The sequence below is a fragment of the Natrix helvetica genome, assembly GCF_964273705.1.
Source record: "Natrix helvetica genome assembly, chromosome: 2".
NCBI lineage: Eukaryota > Metazoa > Chordata > Lepidosauria > Squamata > Natricidae > Natrix > Natrix helvetica.
In genome coordinates, this window is record NC_138552.1 from 286,475,400 (window position 1) to 286,492,381 (window position 16,982).

At 35.0% G+C, this 16,982-nt stretch overlaps 2 protein-coding genes across 3 annotated transcripts in view; one reads left to right on the forward strand and one right to left on the reverse strand.

The window, feature by feature from the left end:
* The window catches only part of LYRM9 (LYR motif containing 9), a 403,766-nt gene that overhangs the window by 317,486 nt on the left and 69,298 nt on the right, over window positions 1-16,982 (forward strand). The gene's annotated exons all lie outside the window — the stretch shown is intronic.
* NLK (nemo like kinase) overlaps window positions 1-16,982 on the reverse strand; it is a 129,000-nt gene that overhangs the window by 108,323 nt on the left and 3,695 nt on the right. The window lies entirely within an intron of this gene.

The following is a 16,982-nucleotide window of genomic DNA, read 5'->3' on the forward strand; positions in this document are numbered from 1 at the left end:
GTCCTTAATGAAGCTATTTTTTTCTCATCTGAGAAATAACATGTTTGATTGAAGGAGGTACTGATACTGTAAGGTGCATATCCACAAATGTTCTGGATTATTCTCCTCATCCCTTAAATCTTGTTCACTGCATAGCCCAATCATATTTTTGTTGCGAATACTGAAAACCTTTTGTATGTTTAATTCTTTCAAAGTGAATGTTTCATTCAAGTAATTTGAAAGACATGCATGTTTTCAATTTTTAAAGCGGCAAATTAGTCACCTTTTTCTTAGAAACATAGTACCTCAGTTGTGGTTTGAGGCCATCACCTGTCAACATTAGAAGCATAAAGGCATTAGCACAACACAAGTATGTTACCGTAACAAAATAGAAGATATGTAAATAGACTTGAGAAAAGAACTGATTGTTTTTCCTATCAAGGTAGCAGAGATGGCAGATCCCATTAATTGTTGGTGTTTAAATTACTATCAGCTACAAAATATAATTTGGGTAACTTCCTAAAACCATGGTTAGAATGCTATCTACAATTAAAATATCCCAGACAGGAGGCCCATATAGCTAAATGGTTGCCACAGTGAATCAAGATTAAAAGCCCAAATGAATGGAAAAAGCTTTTAGCTGAGCTCAGCTGAAATATCCCTGTGATACATTTGTGTTTAGCCTACATTGTGGTGATATGATATGATGAGTCAAATACAATGATGTCAAATTAACATGTTTTGTCATCTTCTAAGAAATTTTAGCTGGAAGGAGAGGGGGCAAAGTAACAGTTGCCATAGTATTTTAAGATAAAAATATACAGCATGACTACTACATATTTTTAGGCAACGAAAAGTCCAGGTTGAATGGACAATGAACAAAAATCTTAGAAGAACAGGAAGCCTTTCAAGTCATATTAGTAGAACTGACAGCCACACTGATTATTTGGATATAAAATGCAGCAGCAACAAGTTAGGCTCAGTCCCAATTAAAGATCTTTCTCAATCCATTTCTTGCAGCTAACACAAATTTATTTCTAACATTTACTTTTTATAACTTACATTTATGCTTTCTCAGCTTTAGATTCTGTGCTATGTATTTATTGCAATGTGAATCCATGATATGTGTGGAAAAGAGGAGGAAGTAACAAAATCACAAAAGCTTGGAAGATCCCAGTTTGGTCAAATGATTAAGGCACTGGTTTAAAAATCAGGAGACAGTGAGTTCTAGTCCCGTCTTAGCCACAAAGTCATATGGGTGACGTTGGGTCAGTCACTCAGCCCAACCTATCTCACATAGTTGTTGTTAGAGCGAAAACAGGAGGAAGGTGTGTTGGATGTAAGTTATTTGTAAAAATAATAAAGACAGACATAAACAAGCAAGAAAAGGAAGAAGATGAAAAACACGGAGAATGAAAATCCATTGGGATTATCATGACTAGAATGACCACTGGCATTCAAACAATTCTGAATTGTTGATAGGGGTTGATAGGTGGCATGGGAGATTCCAGCAAGAGATTAGCAAACCTGGGAAGAATAACAAACTGGTATGTTGTAGAGGCCTTTTAACTTGAAAAAAAATCACCTTGGATATTTGGGAGGGCTCTGGTTGCACAGCAACTGGGGACATGTGAGGCTGGAAGTTGAAGGAAGACAGAAATATAATAGGAGGCAGTTACAAGGAAAAGGGATAGTATCATCATCACTAGGAGCTTTGGCCTCAGGCTACTGTTTCTAGATGTCAAGGCTTTCTATAATAAATCTATCTCATCTCCAAGCTGTGAACGAAAGGGCAGAAGTGGTATTGCATGAAGTGGTTTTCCCTATCCTCACCTGAATTTGGGTGCTACATCAGCTATCACTACAGATAGTCCTCAATTTACTACCATTTATTTAATGACCGGCTCAAACAACGAATCAATCATTAACCCACCAACCATTTTTACAAAATATCAGGTGTATGTGCATGTGTGTGTGTGTGTGTGTGTGTGTGTAAGTACGTATGTATGTATGTATGTAGTGTATGTATGTAAAAAACCTGGTTTAAAGGGTTACACAAAATTTAACAGTTCAGAATACTGCCTGTGGCAGGCAGTTTAAAGGCCATGATAGTTGGTAATATAATCCAGTCAAAAAAGAGTAAGAAGGAGCTGCAGATGGTTCTTTGACTAGTTTATCATAAAGAGGTTATTACAGAGAAGCTATTTTTGCAACATATCTACGGAACTCTAAAAATTACAGTACTTATCATGCAAGCATTTATGCTCTTCAAAATCATGTTGACACTATGTCAGAATAGTAATTCAAAAACAGATTTATATGGGAATCTTTTTAAATGGCACCTTACCAAGCTTTGCAGTGCTGAGGGGATGGTAACACAACCTTAGATAGAACATGTCATGTTAGTAAAAGAGTAATAATTCAAATTTAGATGTGAAAGGCTAAACCAGTTTTATATTTTACTTAGGATCATAGGGTAAGCACATATAAACTGGGTGTATGAGTCGGGGAAAAGAAAAAATCAAAAGCCTGTGTAGCTGCTATTCAGTCTCAATGTTCACTGGATTAATCTTGTCTATTTATCTAGTCTAAACGAAATCTATCTCATATATTATAAAGAAAAAGATCACATGGAGAAACACTATTGTAATTTACAGATAATCAGTTACCATCACTTTAAAAATTATACTAACTTCCCTCTTATGAAATCATGATTAGCTACTACTTTGAACAGTATATGCAGTTATCAAATCAACTCCTATGATCAAGCAGAGTTAAGCCAGTCTTCCAAAAGTAAAACATTTATTTTAGATTTTCAGATTATAAAAAATAACACTTTCAGCCAGGTTATGTTCAAATCCTCAAATGTTAAATGCAACAGTGTTGTGGCATATATAAATCAAAATATCTGGAAAAATCAGCAAAATATTAGGCAATGTATTAATTCAGTAATGATTAATTATGGGATGTTAATTCATAAACCTACATGGAAAAAAAATCTTAACTATTACTAGCAGGCAGTAAAAATATAACAAATAAACAAATCCCCCAACGTTTATTCTGAAGCAATATGCCATATTCAAGTCTCTAAGGTACAAATAGCAGAACGTCTCATTATATAATTCAGATCTAGAAAATCATTGGTTCCTTCTTCCTTCCTGCCAACTGATTGAATCCTGCTTTTTCACTTGGGGATATAGCAAAACCCTAGCCCCAAAATTTCCTCTTGACCATAGTCACCCCAAATTGGCAACATAACATGTGATGTATGGTAGATAATTCATTACTACTATAAATACTTAATTACTGTAAATTTTAACATAATGTTCTATGTCAGGGTTCCCCAAAGTGATCAATATCAATCCTCAAGGGTCAATGGAACAATGGGAAGTGGTCAATAAATGATTGGTGTCAAAAGGGGGCCAGTAAATGGCTAGGAGTCAATAGGTAGTAGATAAATGATGAAAGGTCAATTGGGGTCAATTAATCTTTTGGGGTCTCTACTATAGTAATCATTTTTTTTCTTAATTCAAAGTCTAGCAAGCAGAATCGTTCCAAAGTTTCACACCAGCCAGTTATGAGAAGTTCAATTAATGGTTTTTATTTTATTTTTTGTTTAAAGAATTGCAATTAGCAAATATAGTCCCCACCACCATTCAAATTGTCCCCATGAAGAAGTCTGATTTCTTCCTGTCTGTTACCTATTTCTACTCTTTTAACAGCAGTGGTGTCAGTTTTCAGTGGTAATAAAACCAATGAAACACAATACCAAGGCACAATTGTTAATATGTTCTGCTGCTTGTCAAAGCTGGAGTTATATATGTCTATGAACGTTGGCCATGGATATCCACTCTCTGTGCATTCACCTTTCTTGACATAAACAGCTTTGTTTTTAGAAAAAATGTCTCAGCTCAGGGGACTTTGCAAAATTGATTCTAATTGCTACTTCAGCACACACAAAAGACTTATGGTCCCTCCAAAGCAGTGAACAACAGTTTACAAGGGACTTCAAAGAGATAAAGATTATACACATTGCTTAATCTTGCTAGAAGGCAAGATTAAGCACTGAAAGGCTTGCTTAATGTGTTGGGTGATTCTACCAGTATTGCACCTTACATTTTAGGTACTTTATATGTCAAGTCCCAATATATGTTGCCATTATTATTCAGTAACCCAGCAGACAAAAACTGTGTTCAGCATTATTTCAGACCAAGAAAAAAAGATTCCTGTTTGACCAACGGTACATTAGTGCTAGTATTTCTGTAAAGACTTAAAAATCTTACAAGTAGCATCAAGAACTAATCTACAGCTTTTTTTATCCTCACAATTTGTTTACCTATCCCATTTCCACCAATACAATAGTGCTTATGCTTCTCAAAGGACTTCTGTGCAACATTGTACATGAGATCCAAAGCACAGCAGTCACATATGGTTGTTCAGCAAAAGCTAATAAAAATATACTTTTTTCCTAGTAGTGCTTACAAAATTCTAGGTTTTTTTTTTCAGTCACCCCATAGGCAGAATAGCTTGCTTATATTCTAAGCAAGAGAAGAGAAACACATGCTTGACGAACCATCGCGTCCCAGTGGAACTGGCCCACCTCACCCTGCCAGCAGGGGAGGCATGCTGTGGACTCTGTCGGTCAGGGAATTCCAGCTGACAGGGTCCAGGAGAAGAGCAATAGCAAATAGCAATGGTACTTAGACTTATGTACCGCTTTACAATGCTTCACAGCCCTCTCTAAGTGGTTTACAGAGTCAGCCTCTTGCCCCCAACAATCTGGCTCCACATTTTACCTACCTCAGAAGGATGGAAGGCTGAGTCAACCTTGAGCCTGGTGTGATTTGAATTGCCAAATTGCACCCAGCCAGCAGAGGTAGCCTGCAGTACTGCACTCTAACCACTGGGACACTGTAGAGAGCCTTTTCTGCCATACTTCTTGCCCTCTCGAACATCTTGGTACCCCCCAGAAAAGATTTGCTCCCATCCACCTGACCTCCTATAGGGCCTGAAAATGTGTCTCTGCCAATTGGCTTCCCTCTTCTCCTTCCTGCACATCCTGAGCCCTTCCCTTGCCACCTTTTAGTCATAATTTGTATTTTTATTATTATATAGTATACGATTATAGTATACGATTATATTATCCTTGACTATGACCATAATTGAGCACAAAATTTCTGTCTTTAAGTGAGACATTTGTTAAGTGAGTTTCCCCGATTTTAAGACCTTTCATGCCTCATTTGTTAAGTGAATCACTGCAGTTGATAATTTGGCAACCTGGCTTCTCCCTTTACTTGTTAGGTCGCAAAAGGTGATTACATGACCTTTACATGATCATGGGGATATTACAAAGGTTGTAACTGTGAAAAAATGGTTTTAACTCACTTTTTAAGTGCCATTATAACTTTTGAACAATCATTAAATGAACTGTTGTAAATTGAGGACTATCAGTATATGTGTTTGTATGGTTTAGTTGCTTTTAATGTTTTTAAAGTCGCCCAGAATCACCTCACAGCAAGATGGATGGTGAACTAATTTAATAAATACATTTTAAAATATTGCTGACTTCCACTGTATTGCACACTAGACATTCTTCTATCTCAGAAGAAATATCAATGATGCCAAGTCTGCCTAAAACATTCTTAAGAAGCGCACCGCATTTTAATTTTCAAATAATGTGGCATTCAGATTCTTAGATGAGATATTGCCATGGACAAAAATATACAAATGATTATGCTTAAAACAATGGGTTATTTATGGAAAAAGAAATTCACAATGGAAACAGAGTGCAAGATCTAGTTGACCATCCTTTCACCCTATTAGTTTAAAGTTATTTAAGAATGTCATGGTTTGATGCTTACTATATATGCTTCTCAATATACTATGTCATGTTTAAAGAAAAGTGTGATTTTAACTTGCGTACAAACTCTTTTTCACTATTTCTGTTCGTTTTATAATCTCATTTTCTATTTTAAAAAATCCCAAAATAAAGTAGCATTATCAGTCTAGATCACTTTGCCCAAAACATTAATTCAGAACAGCATGCAGCATGACTGAAACAAGTTAAGCCACTTGAGTTTAATAGGTGAATAATCTACTATGGAAACTTTAGTACATTGCTGAATCAATAATGTGAATTGCACAAATATAGTTTCCTGTTTTGAACCAAGATGGGGAAACAACTTCCCATTGCTCTTTGAAAATAAGAGAAGATGTTATGTAACTATGACATGTTATTCAATCATTCTTAAGCTCAGTAGAAAATGCAGACACATCTCTTAATAACCACTATATGAACATCATGTTGAAGCAGCTTCTTCTTACGGCCCTTTTATATTCCTTACATTAGATTATATTTTAGCAATAATATCTGGATTGATCTTATTCATACAAGGTCGGGACAATTCTAAATCTCAAAACAAAACACTGAAAATTGTCTAGAGTATGAGTGCACTGCATTTCATCCCCCAAAAGGTTCTTTTTAAAACCAGCTGTTGATCAGAGTTCCATATTTATGGTAGGGGATGAGGTGATCCAAATGATTCTATCAAATATATTAACAAGGAGACAAATGTAAACAATTTCATCTTAATGTATATTCAGTGCAAATGGTAGAGAAGAAGGAATGTGTAAGAACCAACCTAAAAGAAAATAATCCATATTTGAAATATAAATACCTTATGCAGAACTAATTTTGGTTCTCAATACAGTTACAATCTGTTCAGCCATAACTTTTGCTGAGAAGGTTTGAAACAAATATTGGATCACTTCTGTGTGTAATACCAACATGCAATTACACAGACACAAACAATATTAAGACCTGCAAATGCTATGCAAGAACAAAATAACCAGGTTAGTCATGAGGCTGACCTGTACAAATATTTTCCAAACACTGACTCATTTATGAAGACTTGTCTATAACCCCTGGAATGAAATGTGAAGGTGGCGGAATTAGAAGGATTAAATATAATTTTCTCAATTTTTAAACATTGGAACTAAAAATACATTTGCATAAATATTAACAAATCAACTTATCATCTGTGAGTAGAACTAATACAGTTTATACAGATGTGACTGCGATTAAACACTGCACTAAGCCGTAATAAGATTTGGTTTTGATTTAACTAAACATGTAAACCCAGTCAACTGCAATTTATGATAAATCATAGTTAAGTAAACCATGATTTGGCATAAAATGCCAACCCAGATTCTTTGTATTTGCAAAAAGAGAAAAATATCTTCACATCATTTAGATTAATTTAATGTTCTTTATTTATAAACAACAACATGTTTAAGGCAGATTACAATTAATTCAAATATTCAAATTAATTCAAATATTTAAAAGAACTAACGATTGGGGATTGAAAGTTCCTAGAAATGGCATGGTATTTATGAACCAGGTGCACATTGAATTATTTTAATGGTTAAGAAGTTGCAATTCCCTTAGGCTATCCATTGAATTACTTCTAAAATGACATGAAATGAAGACTTTTTCAATGACTATCAATATAGGGAAATAATTTACTTACATGAAGCAAGAAGGGAAAATTCACACAGAATTTCTGTATTATTTAAGCAAAAATTCACAAATGGACAAGCAATTTTAGTTAGGTCACATATACAGGAAATTTCTCTCTGTATTGAAACCTGAAGAAAGTCAAAACTCGTAAGGCGGATATCATAAGTAGGACATTTATTTTAGAACACCAGAATAGCCTCAAAGCAATGTGATAAAAATAATGAGTAATTTTTTTAAAAGTTAGGTTCACCGTGTTCACTGGTTTGTCACATGCTCACTAAGAACTGGATTGCTTGCCCCAGGCATTACCACAATTTCCCTCCAAGCAACAAACAGATCAAGCTGACACAGTCATTCAGGAAATCACACTGCTTTGGCATTAAATGCTCCAGACAACAAAAGGACTTGCTACATAATCATACAAACATAAGAATGTTCTACATACAAGCATTTGGCATAGTTATTTCATTTTGAAATAGTACTTTAAAAGCTTGAAATAGTACTTTTATTTGGTTGAAAGTGTGCATTGAGTAATGAAACACAGTTTTTACATGCAGCCATGATCTGGGAACACATAACTGCCATTTTCAGTATTGTTTCTAGAGTCTCAACATCTTTTTTATAGTGTGACAACCAAAACTGGATGCAGTATTCCAAGTGTGACTTGCCAAGGCATTATAAAGTGATACTAACACTTTACATGATCTTGATTCTATCCCTCTGTTAATGCAGCCTAGGATGGTGTTGGCTTTTTGACTCATACAATACAATCATTCAGCTCCTCTTTTCTATTCCTGTTTGTTTTTCATCTTTCATTACATTCCTTGTCTCCTAATTTAAAGGAAGACGGTATTTTTCAGTTATTCCAGAGAGGTCCAAGACTATCAGGTACATAATAAAACATGAGGGAATATTATCAAGATTATATTTTTGTAGGTACCAGTATTACATTTGTTTATCATAGCTAGTACAGGTAGTCCTCGACTTACAACAGTTCATTTAGCAACCATTCAAAATTACAATGGCACTGAAAAAAAATGACTTATGATCATTTTTCACACTTAACATGTCACATGTGGCATCCCCATTGTCATGTGATTAAAATTCAGATGATTGGCATCTCATATTTATGACCGTTGCAGAGTCCTGGGGTCATGTGATCCCCTTTTGTGACTTCCTCTCAAGCAAAGCCAATGGGGAAACCAGATTCACTTAACAATCTTGTTACTAATTTAAGAACTGCAACGATTCATTTAACAAATGTGGCAAGAAAAGTTGTAAAATGGGGCAAAATTCACTTAACAATTTTTTTACTTATCAACATAAACGTTGTGCTCAATTGTGGTCGTAAGTTGAGGACTACCTGTATTTTGTGTGCTTTGTTATCGCCTTCTTTCTAGAGTTGACAAAAAGTGAGAGACCATGTTCATCCAGCTAGGTTTGTGCCTCAATCTGGACTAAAATTCATGGTCTCACAGTTTTAAGGTAATGCCTTGACCATTACTGTACATGAAACTGGCTCTCAGAATCCTGCTTTCAAATCAGTTTTCGCTCCTGGTGACTGTACCCCTATGTTTTGGTAGCAGTACAGGAATGGTTAACCATTGCCTTCTTTCTAAGAGTGAGAAAAGTGACCAGCCCAAGATCACTCAACTGGCTTTGTTACCAACAAAGAACTAAAACTCACCATTGGTGTTTTCTAGTCTTGATGTTTTAATCATTATACCAAATTGGCATTTTGCTACTGAAAACCAGGGCAAATAATCTATATTTCTTTTAAACCCTAAACCGTAGAAAATCCAAAAATGATTCAGAAGGGAAATGAACAAGCAGTAGGCTTTTTAAACCAAACGGTTCTGCTGTTAAAAAAAAGAAATTTTAACAAAAAGATGCTTTCATACAGAAATAACTGAAATGTGGCATCATATCCTCCACGAGAATCTTAACTAGGCCAGTGAATAAATGGAATCTGTCGTGGAATCAAGTATCTACTGAAAATATTAATCAGAAACAGACAACATATATAACTCTAAATATTGGTAAATGAAAACCTCAGCCATGTTAAATTGTGAGGGATGCTGAAAGCTGCATTTCATCAACATATGGAGGGTATTGGTTGATGGTCTCTGGTAGGACAGATTTTAAAAACTTTTATCTTCACTCACCGTAATTTAGAAAATGAGTGTCTATGTTCTTTTCAGATAAGCCAAACAAACATTATGTCACTTTTCCAGCACTTTTTTGTTTCTTTTAACACTTTTTGGAATTATTGCATTTTAAATGATTCACGTAGTATGGACTATCTACAGTTAATTGCAATTTATTGTAGCCAATATAAAATAGCATAAGGAAACATCAACTGTCCTTTTCAGTGTAAAAACAAGAGGTAGTAAATTGAGCTTATGTACTGTATTTCTGACATCTTAAACAGAGAAGAGACATAAACTAAACCTAATCAAAAGTTGCTTTTTTGTTTTTTTTTCAGTTCAGTAACAGTAGGGTATTCAATCCTTAAAAGCCCATTGATTCCATTACAATATGTACACTACCTATGCTAGAAGGCCATTCTAAAGAACCCAACATTTTACCAGCACTAATGGGGAAAAAGGACAACTGACCTAATTTGATAGCAATGAACATTCTGCTCTGGAGTCAGCTTCAAACTGAAATTGCATATTATTTCTCACACATAGCTGATCTTCTAGCACAGATAATATTAAAACCATAACATGCTTTATCTTACTATAACACACAAGTTTCCAAACTAAAATCCGGTCTTAAAGTATTGTGTCTCTCAAAAAGTTTAAAGAATGACAAGTTTAAAATTAGAATTTTATTTTTAAACTTGTAGAATAATATGAAAAGGAAAGGATAAGGAATGTAGATACTGCCATTCACTTTACTGAAATAGACTCATTTCGTAGGACTTAAAGATAATTTTTTGTGCATAAAGTATATGCCTCTGATACAGTTTAATATGCATATTAAATACTCTTTTGCAATTGCTCTACTGATGTAAGAACATGTAAGGAGGGTCAACTCTAATATATGAATATTTTACTAAGGATTAAATTTTAGCAGTAAAAAATCCAGAAGTGTTAGATATTATGTTCAGTTTTAAACTATGATTTAGAAAGATAGGTTATGCAAATATTTGCTTTACATTGTTTCAGTATTTTTAATAGAAAAGACACTTGTCGATCAGAAAGGTCGGCAATTTGCCGGTTCGAATCCCTAGTACAGGTCTCCTGCGTGAGCAGGGGGTTGAATTAGATGACCTCCAAGATCCCTTCCAACTCTGTTACTGTTTACTTTCTAAATCATTTTTAAAATAAATTGAATTGGAAATATAGTACCGTAATTAAATGTCTAATATTAAATAGTTCTTCTATTTTATCTTTTATTTTCCTAAATAACAGATTTAGGAAACAAATTTATTTTTAATTTTTTAATTACATTTATGGCTGCTCAATCAAAATGTGGTGAGACAGTGTACAACAAAACTTAAAAAAGAACCACATAGTATTAAAACATATACAATATATAAACTTGCATATATTGTAAAATATAAAATGGGGATCAGCATCATAATTTTAAAAAAGAACAATCATAAGGGAACTCCACTCAACTAGCCCCAAACAAATGGGGAAAACTAAGTCTTATCTTCTAGGGACGCAGTGGCTCAGTGGCTAAGACGCTGAGCTTGTCGATCAGAAAGGTCGGCAGTTCAAATCCCTAGCGCCGCGTAACAGTCAGCTCCCGTTACTTGTCCCAGCTTCTGCCAACCTAGAGGTTCGAAAGCAGGTAAAAATGCAAGTAGAAAAATAGGAACCACCCTTGATGGGATGGTAACAGCATTCCGTGCGCCTTTGGCATTTAGTCATGCCGGCCACATGACCATGGAGACGTCTTCAGACAACGCTGGCTCTTTGGCTTTGAAACGGAGATGAGGGGAACCAGTACCTTTACCTTTTTAAGATCTGCAGAATTGTGGACTGTTATATATCCAGGGTGGGGTAGAGATTGTTCTAGAGAACAGGGGCAGCCATTCAAAAGTCATACTTCTTAGGTCCCATAAGTGACAAGATCCAAAAAAAGGAGACCAAGACCATTCCTTCCTTGTGAGAACAAGTGGGGCAGATAGATGTTCTTGGGCTAAGGTAGCTCCAAGTCACTGAATCCTATTTTCTCTAGCGTTTTAAAGGTGATAATCAGCATCTTGAGTTGCACCCAAAGCCTACCAAAAGTTAGTGCGGCTTGTGAAGTAGTAATGTTGCACAGATGTGACATAATTATCCATGCTGCTACATTCTGGACCAACTGATGCTTCCAGAATGGTTTTAGGGGCAGCTACACATACTGCATATTGCAGAGTCCAACTGGGAAGTGACTAAGGCGTGAGTCTTGACCATGAGCAGGGCCTCACATCCCAAGAATCAGCACAACTGGGGAAAAGATGCTATAGAAAGCCCCCCCGCCCCGCCCCCCCCCGGCCACAGCAGTCACCGTTCTTTGAGTCAAGAAAAAACCCAGATTGCATACTTCAGGTGTAATCTGAATGGCATAGGTCCATTCATCAAGGACCAAATATAAAAATACCATTTCCAACTTTTTTTGTCGGCTTCCCACAAAGTCAAGGGGGAAGCTGGCAAGAAATCACAAATGGTGATCATGTGAGGTCTTTGCTTAATGAGCTGTGGTGATTTGCTTAATAATGGTAACTGGAAGTGCCAGAATTGTCATTGCTAGGTGGCACAGTCACAAGATGTCCCCCTCACATTGCTTAGCAACAATAAGTCCAGTCCTAATTGCCACTGTTAACTAAGGACTATCCTTATTGGGCTAGATCAGTGATGGCAAACCTTTTTGGCACCAAGTGCTGTAAAGGTTTTGCGGAAACATCACACACATGCACACACATCGGGACTGCGCTCCGGAAAAGCTGAACTTCTGGGGTTCTAGCGTGCATGTGCACCCAATGATCAACTGGCTGGCGCACATGCGCAGGCCTGTTTTTGGCACTGCTGCACAAGCAAAGGGATTGAGCTCTGGAAAAGCCAAACCTCCGTGTTCTGGTGCTCATGCACATCCAACAATCAGCTGGCCAGTGCACATGCACACACTGGTTTTTGGCACTGACACGCACGCAAAGGACAGCTGATCGTTGCATGCATGCATGCCAGAAATCCAGAAGGCAAACAGGCAAGGCCGTGCGTGCCGGGTGACATGGCGTTGCAGGCCACTTTGGTCATGCATGCCATAGGATAGCCATCACGTGGCTAGATGATTGAAAAGTTTACTTTCGAAAGTAAATCAAATTAAGTCCTACCAAAGAATTTAGCCTTTAATGTGCTATTATCAAAGTGCATCTTAGGGGTAAGAAATCTTCTCAAACTTCTGCTTCTTATGACCTGGCCACAAACTGTAATAGTCAATCCTTTTAAAATGTTGCTTTCTCCATCAAAGGCAATTCTCTAGTATTATCAGGAGCATCATATTTTCCAGAAAACATGTATATTCCTGAAGTTTCTTCTTAATAGACATTATTAAACATAGTTTTCAAAAGTTTTTTTAGACTTTTAAAATTATGAATATCAGCCTGCTTCATTTTAAGAGATTCCATGATAGGATTTCAATCAATGAAACCTCAAGTAAATTGGTGTAGACTTTAGTTAAATTACTATTAATATTCCTATTCTTATACCAATAAAATTCTCCATTTTTAAATATGGAGTCCATGTGGATTTTACTCTGCTAGTAACTGCCAACTATAGGAGGTGGTGCTCAGCTCCATTTCCAGGTCATTGAGCCAGACTGTCCAAAGACATTTTAATTATCATGTGACATCATGAAGTGCTGTTATCTTCCCACCAAAGTGGTACCTATTTATCTACTTGCATTTGCAGGCTTTCAAACTTCTAAGTGGGCAAGAGCTGGGATGAGGACAGGAGCTCACCCTGTTGCGTGGCACTTAGGTCTGAAACCTGGGCTGCTGACTTTCCAGCCAACAAGCCCAGCATCTTAACAGCTGAGGAACCACACAACCTGTTTTTTTTAACATGACTTTTATAAATTGAAAAATAGCAAGCACCTGCCTTTTTGTTTTTTGTTTTAGTTTATTCTGAAACACACAAACTGAAACTGATCTATACCTCTGTAAACAACTGGACATTTTTCATACTGTATATAACTACAGTAATCAGTTCATCATTATTTCCCCAACAATCAGATTCAGCCAGAAGGGAAGCAATATTGCCTGTAATAGCAAAACCAAGAGAATACTCTGGAAACGCACTCAGTTGACCAGCAAGAGTCAACTATATGTGAAGAACTGCCAAAACATCATGTTGTAGACTGATGAACTACATCAGTGAACTGGAAAAACAGTGTGCAACAAAAGATCCAATATTAACACCAGCCACTCAACTACAGCACAGAAAACTACAATGGAAATGTCAACACTAATCCTACCCAGGGAGTCTTCAAAATAGAAATATTTCTTACTGCTTTTGAGAATGTAAAAAAAAAAAGGCAGCAATCTTTTTTTCAAATGTTAACCTTTTTAAAAGTTCATTGAAACAAACTAAGCATTAGCATTTGAAAAAAAATATCCTCCTTAATATACGCATTTAACACAAGCATTTAAACAAAAGCAAGTACTCACACCACAGCAGTATATAATTCTGTAATTATCTCAAACTATTCAATAATGCCATACAAATATAAACATTACATGGCAGTGTAATATTTCAGAACAAGCACTCAATAATTCAGGTTTCTTTTCCTACATGCTCCACAAAAGGATAATGTAAAGTCCACAGGCATCTTTATGAGTACTTCCCAATGGATCTTAACAAACAACTCTTATATATAGCTCTATGATTTCCAACGTTGGAAGCAATATATAACCATCATGACTAGTAATCACTGATAACTCTACATTCATAGAAGATAATATTATGGTGTACAACAGCAAGATTGTTGGTGTTGAGTATGCTGCCTTGAACTGCTGAATGAAAATCAAGATATGTCTATTAAATAAATAATAAAATTTAAAACCATGACTCTCTGAACAATCTAATTTAATTTGAAATTCAATTTAACTAACAAAAGATAAAATCACAACAAAGTTCAAGATAGTTTCCTATACATTATCTCAGTAAAATCATATTCAACTCCACAGAAACATATTTCTTCTGAAGTAGATTTAGCCTGGATTTATGTCACTGTGCAAATATTCCAATACTAGAAAAGTAACTTTTATAAGTTGCTTAATAAAGTGAAAATGAAAAGTATTATACTTGCCATGGTTGAATCTTAAGAAACTTGTGTCGCTTTAAAAAACGAAAACCTCAGACTCATTTTACAAGCTTTCAGTCCTTTACAAATTACTTCAAAGATACACCGCACATCTTTGTTAGAGATATAAAACCAATCCAGAGCAAAAAGTCCAATTCTCACGGAGGTGGTAAAATGTGCACCACAGTTTTACCATCTCAGACTGCAATTGAGGACTCACATGACTGAATGGGAAATGTCACAAAGAACAATCCTGAACCTACTTGCAAATATGTTATTTCTCTAAATGTAGAGCTATTTCTTTCAGCATTTAAGCTCTGAGTTTGTTTTTTAAAGCGGAGACACAGTATTCTTCCAATTAAAAAGAGCAGTCTTTGTTTATTTGTGACTGTTGGCAAAATAAATATAATAAATCTGGATTATACGGAGCAAAAGAAAATTTTCTATATTTATCTATTTTGATGACCAAAGATCAAGCAAACGAAATCAAGTGGTAGAAAGAGCATTAAAATAGATCCATCTGATGAAGTGGACATGATGCATGAAAGCACATGTGACAATAAATGTGTTAGACTTTAAAAAGCCACAAGACTCTTTATGTTGTCTTTGTACAATAGGGTTTTTACCTCTCAAAACTTTTATAATTAAAAATGTTGTATTTTCTGAGTAATAATTCTTAAAATCATATTATAAATTAACAGCTTTCTATATATTATTGTATTTAAGTTTTTAAAAGCTATTGAAATGTATTGTAATAAATTCATTTTGCTCAAGTATTCTCATTATGAATATATAACATATAAATCATTTTAAATTGCTATCTAGCAAGCCAAACCATAAGGATTAAAAATAATGCAAGCATATTTTTCAACAGAGAAAAACTAAAACAGCGAAGACCTAGAAAACTAAAATATATAATATTTACCAAAGTTCACTTTCGCAGCATTTAGTAAACAGGTATAGACCTGATAGCAGCATAAAATAAATGAAGTAAGTATAAACCCTGGAAGAAGGTGACAATCAATTTTAATTTTAAATTTCTCTCTTAATTTCAGAAGTATATAAGCAGTATAGCAAACACATTTAACACAATTTTCATTTGTAATGTGGGAAAATTCACAAAGTGTAAAGCAAGGCATGTATTTAAGTTTTTTAAATGATGAAACCTGTTTAAGCAATATATTTGCATATTTTTAGTCACCAATCTAATCTAAAACCAACTGTGCGTTAGCTGTCAAAATCACTCTGTTCCAAAGCACTCAATTACAATACATATTAATCCACTGAATCACAGCATTAATATATGCAATGGTTTTAGTTCAGCACTGTCATAGTATGACAGCTAAAGCAAGCAAAGCATTCCTTAAAGGACAAAAGGCAAATTTTGCTGAATCAAGAATGGTTATTCTGGTGGTATCAGAATACAAAATAAAAAAGGATAGCTTTTTTGGGATCACTTTAGTGGGCCACTGAAAAGCTCTTCAGCTGTCTAATTTCTGACTCTGTTTTAAATAAAATTGAAAGTTTATTCATGCACATATGGCTTCATGTCTCAATATAGGAAAACAAGTTATAAATATGTATTCCTATAAAAGATAAAAGGCAAACATATTTTATAAAAATCTAAATGGCTTTTTGGTTAATACTTGGTATAAAAAGCAAAATGTGAGGGAAATGACATAAGTAACTTTTTTTCTTTAAAACATATATTCACTATGAGAGGTAAACCAAGAAGGGAACTATTAAATCCTGAAATTCGTACAAAGGTATAAATAAATAAATAAATAATTTTCACAGAGTTCATGCAGGTTGTGCCATGGTGACAGGATCATATCCAACCAAAACAAGATGGAAAAATTCATTGGGTGAGGCATAAAGTACTGAGATCACAAAGTAAGATTATACATTATGTGCTATTGCAGTGGAAATGCAGGCTCCAACCACCTGCCAAGACCAAAGTCCAAAATAAATTGTTTCCAATGCCTCAGCCAGTTATTAAATAAAAAAAATAATCAAGAAATAAATTCAGTTGTTTTTATTTATAATTAAAAATAGATGGATGGAATGCTAATTTTTCTATGATAAAAGCTGCAGTAATAATATATAGCCTGGTTTTATAAAGCAATATAGACTTTTCTAAAATAAAATGTTTTGAAAAAAATGTAACCATGCAGCATTCACCTTG